Source organism: Equus przewalskii, chromosome 2 (genome assembly GCF_037783145.1).
Source record: "Equus przewalskii isolate Varuska chromosome 2, EquPr2, whole genome shotgun sequence".
In the NCBI taxonomy this organism is placed as follows: domain Eukaryota; kingdom Metazoa; phylum Chordata; class Mammalia; order Perissodactyla; family Equidae; genus Equus; species Equus przewalskii.
This window is the reverse complement of record NC_091832.1, coordinates 74,458,054-74,471,872: the sequence shown is the minus strand read 5'-3', so window position 1 is coordinate 74,471,872 and position 13,819 is coordinate 74,458,054.

The window sequence follows — 13,819 nt, the reverse complement described above, 5'->3', positions numbered from 1 at the left end:
TCTGGTCCTTTTTGGTTACCATTTGCATGGAGCATCTTTTTCTATCTCTTTTTTCTCAGCCTGTGTGTTTCCTAAAATCTGAAGTGAGTGTCTCATATTTAGCAAATAGTTGGTTCTTATTTTTTATGCAGTCAGCCACTCTGTATCTTTTGATTTGTGAGTTTAATCTATCTACCTTTAAAGTATTTATTGATAGGTAGTGACTTAGTATTGCCATTTTGTTAATTATTTTTTGTCTGTTTTGTAGTTCTCTTGTTCTTCTCTTGCTGTCCTCCTTTCTATTTTGATAATTTTTGTAATGATATATTTTGATCACTTTCTTTTTATCTTTTTTATTAATTACCACCAGTCTACTCTTTGTTTCTATGAGTTTACTTTTTATTTTTTTTTAGATTCCACATGTGAGGTCATATAGTATTTGTTTTTCTCTGTCTGGCTTATTTCACTTAGCATAATGTCCTCTAGGCTCGTTTATGCTGCTGCAAATAGCAGAAGTCCCATCTTTCTCATGGCTGCATTATATTCTAATATGTATATATTGCACATATATACATATGTGTGTATATGTATACACACACATATACACATACACATCACATCTTCTTTATCCATTCATCCATCGATGGACATTTAAGTTGTTTCCATATCTTAGCTATGGTGAATAATACTGTTATGAACATAGGGGTGCCAATATCTGTTAGAGATCCTGTTTTCATTTCCTTTGGATATATACCCAGAAGTGGGATTTCTGGGTCATACAGTAATTGTATTTTTAATTTTTCCAAATTTTTGAGGAATTTCCAAACTGTTTTCCATAGTGGCTGAACCATTTTACATTTGCACCAACAGTGCACAAAGATTCCCTTTTCTCCACATCCTTGCCAGCACTTGTTATCTCTTGTCTTCTTGATCAAATCAGAAAAGAAGAAGTAAAATTGTATTTTTTGGCAGATGATATAATCTTATATATAGAAAACTCTAGAGACTCAACCGAAAAACTGTTGTAACTAATCAATGAATTCAGTAAAGTTGCAAGATATAAAATCAACATACAGAAACCAGTTATTTTTCTATACACTACCAACAAAATATTTGAAAAAGACACAAAGAAAACAATCCCATTCACAGTAGCATCAAAAACAACAAAATACTTAGGAATACATTTAACCAAGGAAGTAAAATTTCTCTACAATAGAAACTACAAGACTTTCATGACAAAAATTGAAGATGACACACAAAAAATTAGAAAGATATTCTGTGTTCATGGATTGAAGGAGTTAATAAAATGTCCATGCTACCCAAAGCCATCTATAGATTCAATGTAATTGCTAAAAACTTCCAGTGGCATTTTCCACAGAAATAGTAAACAAGTCCTAAAATTCACATGAAGCCACAAAAGACCCCAAATTGCCAATGCAATCCTGAGAAAGAACAAAACTGGAGGAATCATAGTGCCAGCCCAAGGCCTAGTGATTAAGTGTGGGATGCTCTGCTTCAGTGGCCTGGGTTCGGTTTCTGGGAGTGGACCTACACCACTCTTTGGTGGCCATGCTGTGGTGGCCCACATAGAAATAGAGGAGGATTCGCACAAATGTTAGCTCAGGATAAATCTTCCTCAGCAAAAAAAAAAAAAACAAAACTGGATGTATCACACTTCCTGTTTTCAAACTCTACAACAAAGCTATACTAATCAAAACAGTATGGTACTGGCATAAAAATAGACACATAGTCCAACAGAAATAGAAATAGAAAGCTCAGAAATAAACCCATGCATATATAGTCAGCTAATATTAGACAAGGCATCCAAGAATACTCAATGGGGAAAGGATAGTCTCTTCAATACATGGAGCAGGGAAAACTGGATAAATATTTGCAGAAAATTTAAATTGGACCCCATCTTACATTACTCACAAAAATTAACTCAAAATGTATTAAAGACTTAAACTTAAGACCTGAAACTGTAAAGCTCCTAGAAGAAAATATAGAGAAAAAGCATGTTGACAATGGTATTGGCAACAATTTTTGGGATATGCACCGAAAGCAGAAGCCATAAAAGCAAAAATCAAGTGGGACTTCATCAAACTAAAATACTCTGCACACCAAAAGAAACAGTCAACAAGTTGAAAAATGGTAGAAAATATTTTCAAACCATACTTCTGATTTGGGGTTAATATCCAAATATATAAATAATTCATAACAAAAAAATAAAATAATAAAAGACAATCTGATTAAAAGATGGGCAGTGGAACTGAATAGACATTTCTCTAAAGAAAACATAAAAATGGGCAGCAGCTACATGAAAAGATGTTCAACATCAGTAATCATCAGAGAAATATAAATCAAAACCATAATGAGTAATCACCTGACACTTGATTGATTTTAGATATTCTTTCTTTTCTTGTATATGTGTTCAGTGCTATAAATTTCCCTCTAAGGTCTAGTTTTGCTGATCCCACAATTTTGTTGTGTTTCATTTCATTTAGTTAAACATATTTTAAAATTTCTTTTGAGATTTCAATTTTTACCCATGTGTTACTTAGAAGTGTAGTGTTTAATCTCTAGATATTTTTGGATTTTCCAGCTATCTTTCTGCTATTGACTTCTAGTTTAATTCCATTGTGGTCTAAGAGCATGTGTTGTATAGCTTCTATTTAAAAAATTTTAACATGTGTTTTATGGACCAGAATGTGGCCTATCTTGGTTAATATTCCATGCAAACTTGAGAAGAATGTGTATTCTGCTGATACTGGATAATCTATAGATATCAATTATATCCAGTTGATTGATGGTGTTGTTGATGAGTTCAACTATGTCCTTACTGATTTCTTTTTTTTAATTAAGTTCATAATAGTGTACATCAATATGAAATTTCGGTTGTACATTATTTCTTGATTGTCACCACATAAATGCTCCCATTCACCCCTTGTGCCCACCCTGCATTACCCTTCCTCTCGTAACCACTGAACTGTTTTCTTTCCATGTGTTTGTTTATACTCCACATATGGGTGAAATCATCTGGTATTTGTCTTTCTCAGTTTGGCTTATTTCGTTTAGCATAATTCCCTCTAGGTCCTTACATGTTGTTGCAAATGGGATTAATTTGTCTTTTTCTTGGCTGACTAGTATTCCATTGTATATATACCCCACATCTTCTTTATCCAATCATCAGTTAATGGGCACTGCGATAGTTTCCACGTCTTGGCTATTGTGAATAGTGCTGCAACGAACATAGGGGTGCATGTGTTACTTTGGATTGTTGATTTCATGTTGTTTGGGTAGGTCCCCAGTAGTGGGACAGCTGGGTTGTATGGTAGTTCTATTTTTAATTTTTTGAGGAATCTCCATACTGTTTTCAATAGTGGATCGACCAGTTTGCATTCCCACCAGCCATGTATGAGTGTTCCTTTTTCTCCACACCGTCTCCAACATTTGGTATTTTTGGTCTTAATGATTATAGCCATTTTTATAGGAGTAAGGTGGTATCTTAGTGTAGCTTTGATTTGCATTTCCTTGATGATTAGTGATGTTGAGCATCTTTTCCTGTGTTTATTGGCCATCTGAATATCTTCTTTGGAAAAATGTCTGTTCCTCTGTCCATTTTTTGATCAGACTGTTTCTTTTGTATTGTTCAGTTGTGTGAGTTCCTTATATATTATGGAGATTAACCCCTTGTCAGATATATGATTTGCAAATATTTTCTCCCAGTTTGTGGGTTGTCTTTTTGTTTTCATGCTAGTTTCTTTTGCCTTGCAGAAGCTCTTAAGTCTGATGAAGTCCCACTTATTTATTTTTTCTTTTGTTTCCCTTATCTGAGGAGACATGGTATTTGAAAAGATCCTTTTAGTTCGATGTCAAAGAGTACTTATCTTCAAGTATTTGATCCATTTTGAGTTTATTTTTGTGTATGGCATGAGATAATGGTCTACCTTCATTCTTTTGCATGTGGCTGTCCAGATTTCCCAACAGCATTTATTGAAGAGACTATCTTTTCTCCATTGTATGTTCTTGGCACCTTTATTGAAGATTAGCTATCCATAGATGTGTGATTTTATTTCCGAACTTTCAGTTCTGTTCCATTGATCTGTGTGCCTGCTTGTGTACCAGTACCATGCCATTTTGATCACTATTCCTTTGTAGTACATTTTGAAGTCAGGGATTGTGATACCTCCAGCTTTGTTCTTTTTTCTCAGGATTGCCTTAGCACTTTGGGGTCTTTGGTTGCCCCATATGAATTTTAGGATTCCTTGTACTATTTCCACGAAGAATGTCATTGGGATTCTGATTGGGATTGCATTGAATTTGTAGATTACTTTGGGTAGTATGGACATTTTAACTATGTTTATTCTTCCAATCCACGTGTTTGCTTATTCTTACTTAGGGCTTTTGTATTTGCTATCCTCGCTGGTCTGGAGATTTGATATAGTGTTTGATATTGCTAGAGGAAGCGGGGTTGGACCTTATGAATCCTGATATTATTTGGTTGCAGTTCCCGCCTATCACCAGTGGGTGGGGGTCAAAAGCCACGTATTCTGAGCCCTCTGGTTTCTGCCAAGATCCCAGGCAGTGGAGCAGGAACGGGGTGTGTAGGGAGAGGGGCACTTTCTCCTGTGTGCTCCTCAGGCTTTCTTACTCTGCTCTTGCTATCTGGTCCCCTGGGGTGTTGGTTTGATGAGGTCATCCCCCCACAAAAGCTCTCCTCCCAGTAGAGGTCTTCCCTCTAGCCTGCATGGGCCCTCAGGGTTCCTTGATGTTCCCATCAACAAACATCCCCTCCCCTGTTCTTTCCCTCATAGAGCCTCCTGAAGTCACAGATTGCAGTCTTTAGGGGAGGAAGCAAAGTTCTCCCTTACTGCATTCCAGCTCCTCCGAGGGGGGCTCCAGCCTCTCCGCCCTCTGCCGTATGACTGTCTCTCTGATGTTTTTGTGTTGTGTTAGGATGTCCTTTGTTGGAGTATGAATGCCTCTTTTTGTAGCATGTTGGAGGGGAGAGAATCCCGGGCAAGTTCACTCTGTCGTAATGCTGACGTCACAAACTGTCCTTACTGATTTCTGCCTGCTAGATCTGTCCATTTCTAATAGAGGAATGTTGAAGTCTTCAAATATAATAGTGAAATCATCTATTTCTTTTTGAAGCTATGTCAGTTTCTGCCTAATGTGTTTTGACACTCTGTTGTTATGTATTACAATCAAAGTTTGCTATGTCTTATTGTATAATTGAACTCTTTATTATGTAATACCTCTCTTTATCTCTGATCACTTTCCTTTCTCTGAAGTATGCTGTGTGAAATTAATACAGCTACTACCTCTTTCCTTTGATTAGTGTTAGCATTGTATATCTTTCTCTATATCTTTATTTTAAATCTATTTGTCTTTACATTTAGAGTGAGTTTCTTGTAAATAACATACAGTATTATCTTATTCTTTCATTCACTTGAAAACCTCTGTCTTTTACTTAGTGCATTTGGACCATTGACGTTTAATGTGTTTATTGATATAATTGGATTACTATCTACCATATTTGTTACTGTTTTCTGTTATTTCCCCTTGTTCTTTCCAACCATTTTTGTTTCCACTCTTTCTGCCTTTTGTCATTTCAATTGAGTATTTTATATTATTTTATTTTCTCTCCTTTTTTAGCTTATTAGTTATACTTTCTTTTTTACTTTTTTTATTGGTTTCCCTAGTGTTTGCAATATAATTTACAACTGATCCAAATCTACTTTCAAATAATACTATGTACCCTTTCATAGGTAGTGTATCTTATCATAACAAAATAATACTAATTTTCTCTTTGATCTCGTTCTTTTCACTTATACATGAATATATATAGATAGATAGTTATAATGTGCATATATACTCAAATACATTGTTACTATTATTTTGAACAAATTTTTATGTTAGATTAATAAAAATAATAAAATGAACCTCTTATTTTACCTTCATTTGTTGTTTCTCCTATATTCTTTCTTTCTTTGAGTAGATCTGAGCTTATAGTCTATATTACTTTTCTTCTCTCTAAAGAATTTCTTTTAAGACTTTTTGCAAGTCACGTCTACTGGCAATAAATCTCCTCAGTACTTTGTCTGAGAAAGTATTTTTCCCTCACTTATTAAGGACTAGATTTCAGGGTAGTGAATTCTAGGTTACTGGGGTGTTTTCTCTCAAAATTTTGAATATTTCACTCCACTTTCATCTTGATTGCATTGTTTCTGAGTAGAAGTCAGATATAAGTCTCATCTTTGCTTCTCTCTAGGTAGAGTGGGTTTTTCCCTCTAGCTTCTCTGATGAGTTTTTTCTTTATCTTTGATTTTCTATAATTTGAAAATGCTATGCCTAAATGTAGGGTTTTGTTTTTTTTTTAAAGATTGGCTCCTGAGCTAACAACTGTTGCCAATCTTCTTTTTTTCCTGCTTTTTCCTCCCCAAATCCCCCCAGCACATAGCCATATATTTTTAGTTGTGGGTCCTTCTAGTTGTGGCATGTGGGACGCCACCTAAATGTGGCCTGATGAGCCATGCCATGTCCACACCCAGGATCTGAACTGGTGAAACCCTGCGCCACTGCAGCAGAATGTGTAAACTTAACCACTCAGTCATGGGGACGGCCCCCTAAGTGTAGTTTTTGGGCATTTATCCTCCTTTGTGTTTTCTGAGTTTCCTGGCTCTGTGCTTGGTACCTGAAATTAATTTGGGGAAATTCTTGGTCATTATTATTGGAAATATTCCTTCTGTTCCTTTTGCTCTTTCTTGTCATTCTTGTATTCCTATTATGCACATATTACACCTTTTATAGCTTTGCCATGGTTCTTGGATATTCTGTTCTTTTTTTTGTAGTCTTTTTCTCCTTTGCTTTTCAGTTTTTGAAGTTTCTTTTGAGATATCCTGAAGCTCAGGGATTCTTTCTTCAGCTATTTGTAGTCTACTAATAAACCCATCAAAGGCAATCTTCATTTCTGTTACAGTGTTTCTGATTTCTATTATTTATCTTTGACTCTTTTTAAATTTCAATCTCTCTATTTACATGGTCCATCCCTTTCTGCCAGTTGTCAGCTTTATTCATTGGATTCCTTAGTCTACTAATCATAGTTACTTTAAATTTCTAGTCTGACAATTCCAACGTACTTACTATATCTGAGTTTTGTTTTGGTGCTTGCCATGTCTCTTCAAACTTTTTTTTTTTTTATCTTTTGGTATGTCTTCCAATTTTTTCTTGATGGCTGGACATTATTTACTGGATTAAAGGAACTGTTATAAACTGACCTTTAGTAATGTGGTGGTAAGGCATGGGGATGAGAAACATTTTATAGTGCTATGATTAGGTCCCACTCTTTTAGTGAGCCTTTGCATGAGAATGTGAACTTCACATGTGCCTCTCAGTTTTTCTCCCCTTAGGTGGGACATGATTGCTAATTGGGCTGGATTTGGGTATTTCCCTTCACCCATATGGAAGGCTAGAGAGGGCTGAAGCTGAGTATCTTCCTTCCCCAAGATCAGTTAGGCTGTGATAAAACCCCAGCAGGTTAGGCTTCAGTTGAATAGTTTTCCTGAGGACAGACTTTGTTAAGAAGTATAAAATACTCTGGTATCTTTAAAAGCGTTCCTTTTCTCCTCCTTCTGCTGAAAGTATGAGGGGATTTTTCTCTGATATTTACTGTGAGAAATAGGTTGATCTCCTGAAGGTAAAACTCACAAAACTGTGAGTGCCTCTCTATGACTGGGTCCTTCTATAGTTTTTGACTCCCAGTCTTGTCCACAATGAGCCTCATCAATTACAGTTCAGGTTTTCCCATGCTGGCACTGGTTCCCATGTAGGTTTAAGCTAGTGGATTTCTGGTCCAGTGAGCTGTGATTTTCTGTATTCACCTGTTGATCTCTCCAATATTAAGGGCAGATGTTTGCCTTGTGACCTCAATTCTTTGACAAATCTAAGAAAAGTTATTGCTTTTTCAGTTGTTCTGCTTTTTACTTGTTGTTAGGACGGCATAACAACTTCAAGCCTCTTACATGCCAGAGCAGAAACTGGAACTCTAGCTTGAGTATATGTATTGTAGATACTTGAAAAGAAAGTGCATTTTGCTGTTGTTGAGTGATGTGTTCTATAAATGCCAATTAGATTCTTTCCATTGATGGTGTTGTCGACTTCTTCCATATCTTTGCTGATATTCTGTCTAGTTGTTCTGTCCACTGTTGATAGAGGGCTATTGAAATCTCTAACTGTAATTGTGAATTTCTCTGTCCCTCTTTATGGTTCTATGAGGTTGGGTTGAATCTTTAGCTTCCCATAAGATGAGATTATCTTAACTGACAGTTTCAATATATATTCCAAATTGCAGAGAGTGGTAGAATAAAAATTAGTTAAAATGAGAAACAAAACATTATAAAATATTAGAGTTTCTGAGTTTGTATGTTCATAACTTATTATAACATAAGTAAATGTATGTTATAATTAGAAGGAAAAAAGAGTAAAATATCATTAGCCTCACAAAGGAGAATTGTATGCATAGAAATTTGAATGACTCTACAATAAACTATAGAATTTATAATTAAATTTAACAATTTTGAAAGATTCATGGTAAATATAAAGAAATCAGTTTATTTCTCTATACTCACAAATACTAATGGAAAATTTGCAATATATAATGTGTAATATTTTAAAATCATCAAAAGCTTAGAAGTAAATCTAATGAAAGATATAAAGGGCTCCTTACACTTAAAACCATGAAATATTGCTAAGAAAAATTTTGAAAAGACCTAAATAATTGGCAGGTTCAAATTTGTTATGATATCAGTTCTCACATAATCTATAAATTTGAAGCAAAACTGTCGCATTTATTTTTTGTATTTTGAAAATTGACAAGCTTATTCTAAATTTATTTTTAAAAACCATGGACAAAGGATAGCCAAAAGAACCTTGAAAAAGAAAAAGATTGGAGAATTTATCCTTCCTTATTTCAAGATTTGCCATAAATTTAGAGTGATCAAGAAAGATTCTTATTGGTGTAAAAGTTGACAAAATGGTTAACAAAACCAATAGAGGGTCTAGGAATGACCTGCACCAATATGGCTACTTGATTTAAAACAACAGTGTCATAGAAAGTCAATCTTTTCGATAAATATTATTGGAGCAATTGGATATTTATATAGAAAAGTGAATTATTACCCTCACATCAAATAATTCACAAAGTAATAAAGATGGATCCTAGTCTTAAATGTTGAAATAAAAAAACATTCTGCTAGAATAAAGCTTATAAGTGTAGCTCCATGTCCTTGGGGTAAGGAAGGAGTTCTTTAAAAAGATACAAAACGAAAGCATTAATCATAAAATTCAAAACTTCATTAAATTTAGGAACTGTAGCTTATCAAAATATACGTTTAAGAGAGGAAGAGATAAGTGACAGATGAAGAGAGGCTATCTTCATACTCTTAGTTGAGAAAGGACTCATATCCAGACTTTATAAAGAATTCCTCTACTTCAGTAAAAGCAAGAGAGATGATCCATTAAAAATGAGCCTAAAATACCAGGTCCTTCAGAAAAGAGGATAGCCAATTTGAATATGAAAAGATGATTAATATCAATTACCCTTCAGGAAAATGTAAATTAAATCCACAATGAGATGTCATACACACCCACCAAACAGTGAACATTATAAAGACTGGCGATACCAAGGCTTGAGGTGACTATGGAGCAATTGGAACACTTATATAATGCTTGTTGAAGTATAGATTGGTTAAACCACTTTGAACAACTGGCACTGTCTACTAATGCTAAAGATATGCCTACCTGATGACATAGCAATCCAAATCCTGGAGAAATGAATACCTAATTCTATCAGAAGAAAAGAATATTCATAGCAGATTTATAACATTCAAAAACTGGAAATAGTTCAAATGTCTATCAATGATAGAATGGACATATTAACTGTGGTATATTCATACAATAGAATACTACATGATAATAAAAAAACAAACTATTGACACCAGAATAACATGGATATGTCTCATCAATATTGTGTTGAAAAACATCAGATACAAACAACTACATTTTATATTATTTCATTTCAAAGAAAGCAAAGAATAGGCAATCCAATCGAAGGCCATAAAAGTCAGAATAGCTGTTACCTCTGTGTGTGTGTGTGCATGTTTGTGTGTGTGTCTGTGTGTATCTTGGTGTTGACTGAGTTGGAGCATGGAGGTTGTTTCTAGAGTCGGTGTTACATAGGGGTACACATTTGTACCATTTCATGGGCTTTGTATGTAAGATTAGTGTACTTTATATAGCACTTTACTGAACATATGACATACTCCAAAAATTATATATAATATATACATTTTCTAAAATTTCTTATGATACTTTTTTTATAATCTTGTGGAATTAATTTAGATAAGAATATTTCAATGCTGATTAATCACAGAAAGTTTAGATTAGTTTGTACACACAATATACTGAATTTACTGAAATACTTTGTTTTTAATTCTCTCAAGGGCAATATAACATAATCTCATATATATGTAATTCTCTGTTTTCATCAGTGTGGACTATAGATAAATATCTTTACTATAGGGGGCAGATTTGTTTTATCAAACATCTGTATGTGGCAGTTGTTTTTAATAGGCATAATAATTATAATTCCAAAGTCAAGTTACGTCAGGATTAGGCATTTTTTTCAGTCCCTTTCTCCCTCTTATTCAGAATATTAAATATTTATTGCCCAATTACATTTTCATAAAGTTTACTCAAAGTTTCTTTTCTTTTTTTGCACCTGAGCTAACATCTGTTGCCAATCTTTTTTTTTCCTTCTCCTCCCCCAAACCCCCCACTACCTAGTTGTATATTCTAGTTGCTTCTAGGCCCTTCTAGTTGTGCTATGTGGGACGCCAACTCAGCACGGCTTGATGAGCAGTGCCATGTCCGCACCCAGGATCCGAACCAGGAAAACCCTGGGCCGCCGAAGCAGAGCATATGAACTTAACCACTTGGCCATGGGGCCAGCCCCTCAAAATAGTTTTTATTCTCTGTGCCACCCTAACTGTACTGTCTGTGTTTTGCTGATTATATAAATTCACAAGCTTTTCATAAACAATTCAAACAATAAATCTATAGCCATCTTTAAGTGAAAAAGGAAGTTCAAGTATAGTGTACAGAGAATGGCCCTAACCTTGGTTAAACTACATTTATGGCATGTTTAAAATATACATGTCTTTAGAAATGTGCAGAAATAATATTTTAATTTTTTTCTAAAGTGAATTAAACTTAGGACATTATCATCCTATCTTTCACCAGGTAACAACTATTTTTAAAATAATAAAAACATATAATAAAAATTAAAATGAAACAGAATTCTCTTCTTCTCATTTTAAATGCGTTTGAATCAGTAAATTCCAGATTTTCCCTCTTTCTTTTCCTTAATCTTATGCGTTAACTAAACTCCTAATTTATTTTAGGGATTATTTGGTCATTAGGAATGGTGTCTAGCTATACTGGTACTTCTGAGTCTTGCAAGAGGAACTGAATCTGTGGGCAAATGAGTTGTTGAGCCTGAGCACAGCCATGTTTAAAAGTTCACACCATCATAGAGATTTTAATATGAACTGAGCTTGAGACTCTCTCTGTTTGGCAATGGATGCTGATCTTTGCAGTCTCCACTGATGTGAAATGGGTCATGCCTGGTCTTTTGCTTTTGAAAATCAACATCTATTTCTGATGTGTGCCTTCTGCCATAGTTCTTGTTACAACATACTATCTGTATTACTTAGATCTCTCCTGGACCACTTGCTTTCTCAAGACTTCAGTGCTGAGGACAGTACTTACATCCTTAGATTCAGATAAGAGGGTCCTTACTCTGGGCCCTGTACTTGAGGGCCCTATACATTTTCATGAGTAATGCACACTCCAGCTCCAGGGAAATGCTTCTCCACAACTCAGTCTACCTCTTAGAATGTGTCTGAATGTCTATAAGGTTGCAAATTGTGATGCAGTCCCTACTGCAGATGGATAATGGTTCTATGTGCTGGAGGACTGGAGTAGCTGAAGAGTTTGTGTAAGAAAAATGACCAATTAACTTGTCAAAAGTTTGTCTTACATAGCACAAATGCAATATGTTCTTGGATAATAAAATATCTTTTCCTTGTATTGCGGTCCTTACATTTTCTAGCTTCTTTTCATCTTGTACTTCAGAGTTCCAAAAATTACTCTTGAATTAACATGGTATTCAGAACAGTTGCATATGGTAGCTAAAGAGTATTTTCCATTATAAAGAATTTAATATTATTCAAATTTATTGGTCTATATATAACATCCATGAAGCATGGGAAGGGGATGGGACACAATGCTGAGCTTATTGTTGGTACTAAAATGAGAGCAAAAGGAAAACATTGCTCTCTGACAGTATTATTTTCTTCTGTCTTTGAGTATGATAATGGTTTTAGGGAAGCAAATCAAGAAAATTCATCTTATACTTTCTGTGTATCAACTTAAGGGATTGTGTGAGAGAAGAGAATCTAAGAAAAATATCAAAAAATGGAAGTTGAATGAGTTCCTAGGTAGAAATGAAGAGGAAGTTTCAGATATCTGGGCCGCAGAAAGTAAATTGAGGCTGAACCGGGGTCCATAAAAGATAATATTTACTGGCAAGGTAAGAAAGCATGCTTATGTCACTAAGTTTTATATTAAAGTGAAATTTTATAATTTTTGTACTGTTTCTGTAATGTACACTTCATATGGGAAATTCCTATAAGTTGAGTCCCAAATAACCAAAAGAACTGTTTCATTGCAGTACTTTCTAGATTTTGAAAAGGGACCCAATTATAACATTTATATCTTTCCATTTTAATTATATGCCATAAATTGTTCTTTTGGGAACAATAAGTATGGTATATTTACAGATGAATTGACAATTTAGAACATATTGACAAGTAGCAGATTAACTAAAATCACATTTTAGTGAAAGAAATAAATTCAGGGTAAGAAAAAAGCACAAAACTTTACATTATTTATAAGTATATAGAGACATAAGAAATTCTCCTTTGAACTTTGAATATTCAGGTAAATAATAAATGATGGTATTGTAAGTAATCTCCTATTACATGAAATTTATACTTTAACATGTAAACTGAAAATTTGCTCATTAGGCTTCAACCTCTCTGGCTCTTGAAAGAATCAGAGAAAGGAGAAATCAATTCCTTTCTTCAGACAATTCTCAAAAACAATTTCCTGACATATTTATTGATATTATACAATTACTATCCCCCAAATTAAAGATGTTAGCCTCCCTTTTCTCCATTATTTTATTTGTTTACTCTGAATCCACAAGGATACCCCTATGGAATCTCCTAAGCCCTGAAAAGACTTAGGAAAAAACAGTTCCTGTTTTCATATATTTTCTGTATTAGAACTAGTCATATATAATTACATATAGTTGTTTATATCTGCCACTCTATCATTATCATAATTATAGTTGTTATTATTGGAAATAATAAAGTAAAATCTTTAAGGGCAGGCATAATTTCTTAGATATATTTGTATATCTACATAGACAGGCATAGAACAGCCACCAAAATATATGTCAGTTGAATATTAAAAAATTAGAGAGAATAATAATTACAGGTGAGAAAAATATTTTAAAGGAGATATAAAAGCAAATGGTTTTGTTATAATTGTAAATTTTAATATTATTGCGATAAAAGGTCTCTGGTTATAAAAAGGATGGCCTCAAGCTGACTTAAGTTTGAGTTTCTCAACAATTCTCCTTTCAGATTTGTTCTCCAATATAATAGGGAGAAAGACAATCCTCATTCATTGAAGGCTTGCTTTTTTCCAGGAC